The 9,719-nt window shown below is 41.4% G+C and overlaps 1 long non-coding RNA gene across 1 annotated transcript in view; it reads left to right on the forward strand.

The window, feature by feature from the left end:
* LOC122813505 overlaps positions 1-9,719 on the forward strand; it is a 1,588,111-nt gene that overhangs the window by 1,077,367 nt on the left and 501,025 nt on the right. The window lies entirely within an intron of this gene.

Consider the following 9,719-nt stretch of genomic DNA (forward strand, 5'->3'; position numbering starts at 1 on the left):
CACACACACACACACACACACACACACACACACACACACACACACACATCAGACATACATACCAGACACAAAGGTATGGCAACACACATGACCTTTACCTGTGTACCATACAGTACTGTGTGCCAGTAGTTACAAGACCTAATGCCTGAGGTATGTCATCTGGAGGACTATGGGGAACAAACAAAACAGTGGTTCCAGGACATGTGTACATACACCTTACTATGCTGTTTAGGCATACAGCTTCAGGTAGTACTACAGTTCATTCAGGGGTTGGATTCACTAGCAGTAACATTCAATAAGCATACATGTACTGCTGTAGCCAACAATGGGACACCCCAGTCGACACCAACACACTATGTCAGATCATCTGGCATACTGCTTTTTGTGCCTAGCAATAGCATACGCATCTTTTGCTGGGATCATAGCTAGGACACTACATACCATGACAGAAACAGTTTTACACTTAGCTATCACACATATACAGTACTCGGTCACATTCACCAACGCATTCACCATCACACTCAGTCAACCTCACAAAGCAATTATTGCAACAGGTACATGTGGGTATGTATCGGTTCGTAGGTAGGTTATAGGCTATTGGCCCTAGGACTTATAGATGTCTAGCCATATGCTACCCTGGCCTTTGACACACGGGTGATTTCATTTCATGTGGCCCTGTCAAGCAGAGCCACAGAGGTGATTCCCGGGGTGTATTTCCTATCTCACACACAATCATCAGGTTTATATATGATGACTGCTAATTAGGAGCTTCGTTTGCTATTGATAGGTGGTTTGTGCCAGGGTATGGGATGTCTCTGAGATAGGGATCTATCCGTCCAGCATGTGCTGTTTATTGAGGTGACAAGCTTTATGTCCCTAGAGCATGTAGCTCATAGGGATTGTGATCTGATTACGTGGAGCATGTCCAACAGCTCTGGGTTTCACATAGCTTTGCATGTTAGGCAGAGGTCACCTCTGGGTAGACGGTATGTGACACAGTCTAGCTGTAGTTTTGTGGGACGGTCTGCATAGGGCATCTGTTTGAGGCTGGTATTATCCTTTGTGAGGTATGTCTGTGTCCTTTCCAGTTACTGTAGATATCTTGTGAGGTACATACCACATGGGGCATTGTACTCTATAATGGGTTTTCTGTGTGTGGAGTAGAGGGGAACACTGACCTATACTTCCCTGGATGACACACCTTTTGTGATTATGTGTGCCACATAGACAGGTTACCTGACTAGTGTGGCACTGTGACAATCAAAGGGGAGACTACTGGCCACCTGTGTTCCATGGTTTCTTATGACACCTTCAGTGTTAAGTAGACTACCACCTATGTGGTAGTTAATGGGTACTGAATTTTTGCAAGGAGGGATGCCAATGCAATGTCAACATTGAGCTTGAGTCCATGGCTTTGTCACCAGGCATCTGTTGCAGTAAATCTGACCCTGTCTTTCTGTCTCCCTCTCTCTATATATATATATATATATGTATATATATATATATATATATATATATATATATATATATATATATATATATGTGTGTGTGTGTGTATATACACACATGCATATGAACATCCATTGGTGTACATATTGATATACATATAGGCACATATACAGTCCACCTTTCATGGTGGGAATATTGAGTATGGGAAGGTTGTGAGGTATACAGTTATGTCATAATATTGCACAGTGTTGTGCGGAATGCATTGAAGGTGTTCTCAGCCCATGTAGCTTTAACAGGCTTCACTGGCTGCAACACTGCAAACCTGATGAATCATACCCACAGCGTTCAACCACCACATGTCATATACCAGCACTGTATGCTGTCTTGTTTGCCAAACACTACAACCTATATAGGAATATGCACATAACAACCTTCAACAACATGTATGTATCCACCTTTCACAAACAGTTGCAGTATGTCCCTTGCTCTATACACATGTACAGATGCTAATATATCTGACACAGACAGATCTCTCTGTATGTGTGTGCCATACACACACAAGGACCACACTGTTGTATGTCCATGTACCTCATGGCTGACCTGTTGTGCCTTGCTGCAACATGAACAGGTGTCACATGTGAGCACACAGTAATATTAGAGGGTGTATATATAGCTGCAAATGCTTAATTACCATACTAGCCTGGTACAGCTGTTGCCATTGCTAAGCTACACATTGATATGACTATCATGCATTTGTTACTCTGTCACATCCATGGTTATATAGCTGTATGTGCTACTCCCCCAAACAGACATTGTCCACACTACTGTACAGAACACAGATAACATGGTTCAGATGTTTGACATTTAATGCTGAGCTACATATATTACAGATATGTCCCACTGCACACAGCTACACACTGCTATGTCCATGGCAGTAGTTATGCAGGGCATCTGTGCATAGATACGCACTGCTGCCACATATTGATGTTTCAAAATATGTAGAGTTGTCTTCAAATACATCTACTACATGCCAGTAAATACATATCTGTTACATACCTTTCCTTTGTATGCGTTCATATTTTTCACTTAGCTGTCTCTTTGGCTGAATGTAATAAATTTGTTTTATGTTTTCTTTTCTTTTTTTTATTAGTTTATAATTTTTTTTCCACTGGTGTTGGTGGGGGTATGAGTCTCTCTCTCTCTCTCAATCTCTCTGTCTCTGTGTGTCTCTCTCTCTCTCTCTCACCATCTGCAATGGGATGATTGCATGTGTGGCCAGCAGGTACAGCCTGCTTTTATAGGTATCTGCACATGTGCATGTGATGGCCTCTGCACCAATTGGTGGCCACCGTTTGGTAATTGCATGTAGCCTGCTGTGTGGTAATTGCAGTACTCACTGTCATAGCAACCCAATGCTATAAATTGCTATGTCAGGTAGGCATAGCCCTTTCAGCTTTCCAGAGTGGGGCCCATGCTTGTTTGCTGTGGAGACCATTGTGTAAGTCAGAAGGTTGATATAGTTCTTATATCTGAAGCTAGGGGTGTAGCCAGTGATATAATTGTTGTACTCAGACCTGAATGTTGCCACTTCCACTACACAGTTGTCACTGTAATATTGTACTCAGCCCTACATATGCTAACACAAAATACATGGGAGTATGTAGTTTATTTTCTACTATACAATTTACTGCCATACAAAAGTAGTTATTGAGATGTATTCATTTGGCACATGAACTGTTTGTGAACTGCTATACTGTGAATATTTATTCACTCACTTTTGAACAGTTTGTGCTTTTTTTCTTTTGACATTGGCACAGGCTGCTCAAGAAAACTGTATAAATTTCTGTACTGAGTATGCCTACCTACATCCTTGGTAGACCCTGAACACACAGGTTTATTGTACATTTGGGTAGGGGTGCAGTAGGACAGAGAGCAATATGTCTTAATGTGTGAACTTTATCTTGCTGGACTTAAAGGGTTGCTGTGTACCTGTTAGTTTACCAAGGCAAGTAGTCTGTCTGCGTAGCTCCCAACTGTGGACCTATCCAGATGGTAGCCAGGGGTTAGTCTGTTATTCTTTGTGCACCACACTGGTCATTTCAGCACTGGAACAATGGCATTGTCACAGTTGGTTGCTACCAGTACATGGCTACATCCCTTGGTATTTCAGTGTTGTACTCCTACATAAGGATATGCTTCTGGAACTCCTTCCAAAGCTATTTGCACAGTGTGTAACAGCAGAATAGCTGATATGCCTGTGTGTTTCTGCCTCAGCCAGACCTCTCAAACACTCAGGTACATATTTGAACAGACTCAGGGTAAAGTAGGTCGAAGTGAGGTAAACCTTTACAATATTCGTAACATTAGGTTGAGACTTTGAGAGAACCAGAACATATGGATTAATACACATTTCCTGAAGTACAAGTGGTGTCTAACTCTTACTTTTTGTCACAGTTGGGAAGTATGGCCTCTACCCTAGTCAGGTATGCTAGTGTTTGTCCTGCTATAATACTGTGTGGGGGTTGTGAAGTGCTGCTGTAATATTATTTCCTGCTAGAATGGCTGGTTCTCTTTTCACTGTCATGTAATGCAATTCCACAAGAATTGCTGGTAAAGATCCACAGAACAGGATTTGTGTTATGGCATTCCTATTTGGCCTTTACATTCACTCATTCTGATGCATGATATATTGGTTTGTTTACTATGGCTCAATGGTACTTCATGCAGTCTAGTGTGTACAAAGTCTGGGGTTCGAGACTGACAGAGGTATTTTAATTTGCTGCTGAGCAGAACAAGGGCCCTGACATACAGAGTGACTAAGGCACTTTTAAGCAGTTGTAAGCAGGTTTGCGTGGGTTTGCGTGATACTTAGCTAAGCGCACACAAGCTTAGCTAAGCGCACACTCGCGCAAACATGCTAACTTCTGCTTAAAGGTGCTTACTTCCGCTAACCCCCATGCTCATTTCTTTGAAAGAAAAGAAAATGGGGAGATAGGAAAGTGTTGAAAAAAGGGGCACAAAGAGGGAAAGACAGTAGGGAAAACAGCTTGGGATGTGCAGGATGGGTGTAGGGAAGGTCCATAGCCACCCATTTCTTTAACAGCAACAGCTGTGCATATACTAGTAATTTGAATGGAATTTTGAAACCTTCCACCCCTGAGAGAGGGGTGAGGACAACAAAGTATGTTGTACTGCCAATTAAATTTCTGTTTGTGTCCAGCGGATATGTGTGTGAATTGGGCAGCTATGTATGGGGTGTAATTTTTTTTTGGGTGCAGATTGCCCATTTTTTTTTTCTGGTGAGAGTGGAATGTGGGGTAGGGGAAGTAGGTATATTTTGGGAGGTAGGTTGGGGAGGTAAACAGACAAGACAAACAAGATGCATACAGGGGCAGAGTATGACACATGGGGTGGGTGAACACCATTGATGGGGAAGGGTGTTTGGAAATTGCAAGCCCATGAGCCCACAGATGGCAACAGTGGAACTGAGATCCCCACCCATGGGCAGTCACTACTGCACCTTCACAGCCCGGGGAGTGGCTGTGCTGGGGGCTGAGTAGGAGGGGCAGGCTCACCCATGAGTAACGCGCCACTCTTGCCTTGAGCTGGCGTAGAGGATCAGCGACTGAATGCTGGATCTCCCTACGCACCAAAGCCCAGACCGTTCGGAGGGTGATAGGTGGACCTCCTCCACACACACATGCACAGGGGGGACGAGTCCCATCCCCTGCAGCACTTCCACCCAAAAGTGGCACAGGACCAACAGAGGAGGGGGTCCTGGGCTGGGCACCGGAACTGCTGGTGACAGGTGCCATCGCCAGCTGAGGTGGGACAGGTGGGTCCACTGGGACCGGCCTTCCCATACGTTCTATGTTTAGGAGGATTTAATGAAAATATGGGTTAGTAATAGCCAACAGCATTACAGTTTAGTTGTAACAGCATACAGTAGTATTCTCATTAACCCAACACACCAGAGTTCCAACAGTTGATCAGCAAGCATAACACATGCATATATAGAACAACAGTGGACATTCCAACAGCATGTAGGATTGATTGGTGGCAACAGGCCACCAAGATTGTGGTATGTGAACAGGGCACATGCATTGAAGTAAATGCAGATATTTATATAACAATAGAACGTGTCCCAACAAATGTTATGAGATTAGACATACCCATTGAGGTGTGGAATTGCATTCTTTAACAGCAACAGCTGTGCATATACTAGTAATTTGAATGGAATTTTGAAACTTTCCACCCCTGAGAGAGGGGTGAAAAAATATACCTCCATTAACAACTTATCTATACTTATAGTTTACACTACATTCCTATTGACTGCAGTTATATATCCCTTACATGTATTATTACACTAGGCAATGTCCGTTAAATTGTGAAATGGGTTTTGCTAGTTCTTGATATACCTGACCTGTATCTGACATACAAACTGTCCGGGATGCAGATGTTACTGCTCCATATTTATATTTTTCATTTATATTTATGTATCTACATATCAGGATGTGTTCAGGTGACATTATCAGGTATATGTTAACAGCCCCCTACATTTCTAGCAGCATACTGACATTTCTGGGGAACACGTTAACAAGCTACTCGTGCCAGATTAACCTGTACATGCCGGCCATTAACCGACAGTTGAGGACTGTATATATGCTTAACAGCTACTGGCACTCCCTTCATCCACTTTAAATGGGCCTACCCATGTGTGGGTTGACTGCACTTAATACAACAGTAGTACTTCTATTATGCAAGGGTACAACAACATATTGCAGAAAGTGACACGGACACACTCCAGGAATTATACCTTTATTAATTACATTACACACTTTTCTAGTGGCTCTCTCAATTATTTGATATATCAGTGCATGCAGAGGTCTTTTATTCAATAATTTTTATACCTTTATTAATGGATTACAACACCTTTTCACACTGTCTCACTTATTTTATATAACAGTAGATGCAGAGAAGTTATTCCACACTTTTTATACCTTTATTAATGGGTTACAACACCTTTTCACCCTGTCTGACTTTTATATGACAGTACATGCAGAGAAGTTATTCCACACTTTTTAGACCTTTAATAATGGGTTACAACACTCTTTTTCAGGCTCTCTCACTTCTTTTATATGACCACACATGCAGAATATTTATTAACCTGCCTGGTGGTGCAGCCTTAGCAGCCTATCTGCATAGGCTTGCTGATTCGCAGCATGGACACCTGCAGCTGTGAAGTAAATGAAGGGATATTGAGACATACCTATCCATAATATAGACTACAACAGCAATTCTTACATACTTCATTCCATGGCTACATACTCAGTAGTGGGGCATTTGGCATTCCACGGGCCTCCTGTATCCAGTGGTTCAGTTGGTCCTCCTTGCATCTCTTCAGGTCTGCATGGTGGTGTCTGACCTACTGGCACTGGTGAGATCATGTGCTAAACGGTTCCAGGCTTCCGCTTTGTACTCCATGCCCTGGAACTGGCCCTGCAGGAGTCTTGCATCATGATGATGGACGAGGAGCCAAACCATGTATTTTGACTCCTCAATGCCCCACCGCTGTGCTCGAAAATGAGAGCCCTCTCCAGCACCGGCCATACTGTCTGCATATGGGAGCTACAACCAGTTATGGCAATTATTCCCACCTATGGAGCTTAATTATGTCTCATTTTCCGCACTTATTTGTGATTGGCCAGTTTTAAAATATCTCATCTAAGAGCAAACCTGCTTAGCAATGGGTAAACTTCCATTGATATATATGAGTGTGTTGGAAATGCATCCATATTTAAAGCTGTCATGGCTTAGTGGTTTAATACTGTGATTATGGTGCACAGTATCCTGGGTTCGAGGCCTGTCATTGCTTTTTATTTTACTACTGGCCAGACCGGATAGGGGGTGAGGCTGTGTTTAACCGACTTTGCTCAGCTTTGCCCAATGTTGCTCTACGTTGCTCTACACTGCCCCATGTTGCCCAACGTTGCGCTAGTTGGCGCGGTGCGCAGCTCTGCACAAACATGTTTTGTTTGCGCTAGTTGGCGCGATGCGCAGCTCTGCACAAAACTATTGCGCTAGTTAAAGCACTGTTAAGCTATGAGCAATTATACTTCTCTGTGCTTAATACTAGTGGACTTTGCTTAACAGTACTTCACATTGCTTAAGATAAGTTACTTATGCATTTATCAGTATGCATGACCATTCCACCTTCATATATATATATATATATATATATATATATATATATATATATATATATATATATATATATATATAAAGTATCGTTCACTAACGCATAGGCCATTTCAATGCATTTTACTGGGATTTAAAAGTTAAATGTCAGGAGTTATTTTTATGCACACATTTCCTACAGAAAATAGGGAGGGGAGTGGCGGGACTCGAACCGGGAATGCCTAATCTTTGTGCGAGGGCTCTACCACTACGCTATTGCTATTTGGCTTCATTTGCATATCAGTAGTTTATTATCCTCTTCGATGTCTACACTGCTAACTCTAGCTAAGCAATGGGCAAACCCACACATACACGCGCAAATACAGGCAGCTATCTCGGGAATAATAAAAAAAAAGGAAACCTTTACATTTTTAACTCTAACAGGGATTTAGAATGTGGGGGAGAGTAGTGTTGGGTTTCTGGACATTTGAGTGGACTCGCTCATTTCTGTTGACATTTGCTGTTTATCCACTTGCAGGGTTGTGGATATTTGGACTGCTCGGCAGTCTGACATGCCCCCTGTACTCGTGCACGGTCCGTGTAAGCCTTAGAGTTGAGTCAGTGTGCCCTCATGAATATGCATGACACGCTGACATCATACCCTTACACTGCAGTGTCCATGTAAGACTTAGTCTTACACGGAGGATTAGTGAATCCTGGCCTATATGTATTATTGAACCAACAACCCAAACGTAGCAACTAGGAACAGCTTCCCCGGACAAAACCAACCAAAATGTAAAAATATAGAAAGGTACTTTAATAATGTAAGCGCTTTCGGTGAGATCTGTGTCTCACCTTCATCAGACAAAATTACAGACAAACACAGGTCCCTTATGTATAAGAGCAATTAACACTTAAGCCTATTACTTAATAAAATACTCAATAGTTAAGCTATAATTACTTAATTCATCAATAAAATTTTTTTTTTAAAAGGTATACATGACAGGAAGTTACCTTAGAAAATAATAAACACCCCCACACAGTCAACCAGCGTTAATATTAAAACATGCTCAACTAGAATATAACAACCTAACTAAACAACATAAAACTAACAATTGCTGCATACCTGATAAAATTAAAAACTAAAATATAAAAATATATAATCATACTAAGTATATGAAGCCAAACAAAAAAGTGTAAGTTCAAGTTCAAGAAAAGAGGGAATCAGGGCACTTCAAGCCAATTCTCCTTGGTAGGAGCTGTGTTGATTGTAATAATGCATCTATTCATGTTGACGTACAGCAGATTGATATAACAAATAGGAGAGACAATTGCCAAGTTTTGAATTTTATGGTTACATATTCTCTTGATTTTAAGAGAATGAAGGAAATATGCACGAAACATTGGGCAGTTATATTAGAGGATCAAGCAATTTTTAGTAAGGTGGGTATTAGACCTAGGTTCACTTACAGAAGAGGAATGAACCTCAAAAACTTGGTTGAAAATAATAGTAACAAACTGACCCACCACCCGCAGTGGGTACCAATGGGTATGATGAAATGTGGGTTCTGTCCCCAATGTAAGTGTATTAATGTAGGTCCTACGGTCACAATTAACAACAGAATATATAAGATTAAGGGTAAATTTAGTTGTGACTCTAAAGCGGTGGTCTATGTGGTGAGCTGTGATTCATGCCTCTCATTTTACATAGGTAAAACAGAACGGAAATTAAAACAAAGAATATACGAGCATAACTACAGTATTGGAAGAAGTGGTGTTAATAATGCCCTTGCCAGGCATGTTGTGGAGCATGCATTTAACTCATAAATTCAAATTTTCAATACTGTGTCAATCCGTTTAGACCCTAGAAGGGGGCCATGGCAATTATTCCTGGAGGAGCAGGAGTTGTTATGGCAGATTAGGACTTCAGCATATACGCTACCTGGTTTAAATGAATTTGTTTCAATCAAGAGCGTCTTAAAGTTAAAGGCGCTGTGTAGGTGAAACTTACACTTTTTTGTTTGGCTTCATATACTTAGTATGATTATATATTTTTATATTTTGTTTTTTAATTTTATCAGGTATGCAGCAAT

The sequence above is a fragment of the Protopterus annectens genome, chromosome 10.part0 (assembly GCF_019279795.1).
Source record: "Protopterus annectens isolate FY-2018-M chromosome 10.part0, PAN1.0, whole genome shotgun sequence".
NCBI classification, from domain to species: domain Eukaryota; kingdom Metazoa; phylum Chordata; order Ceratodontiformes; family Protopteridae; genus Protopterus; species Protopterus annectens.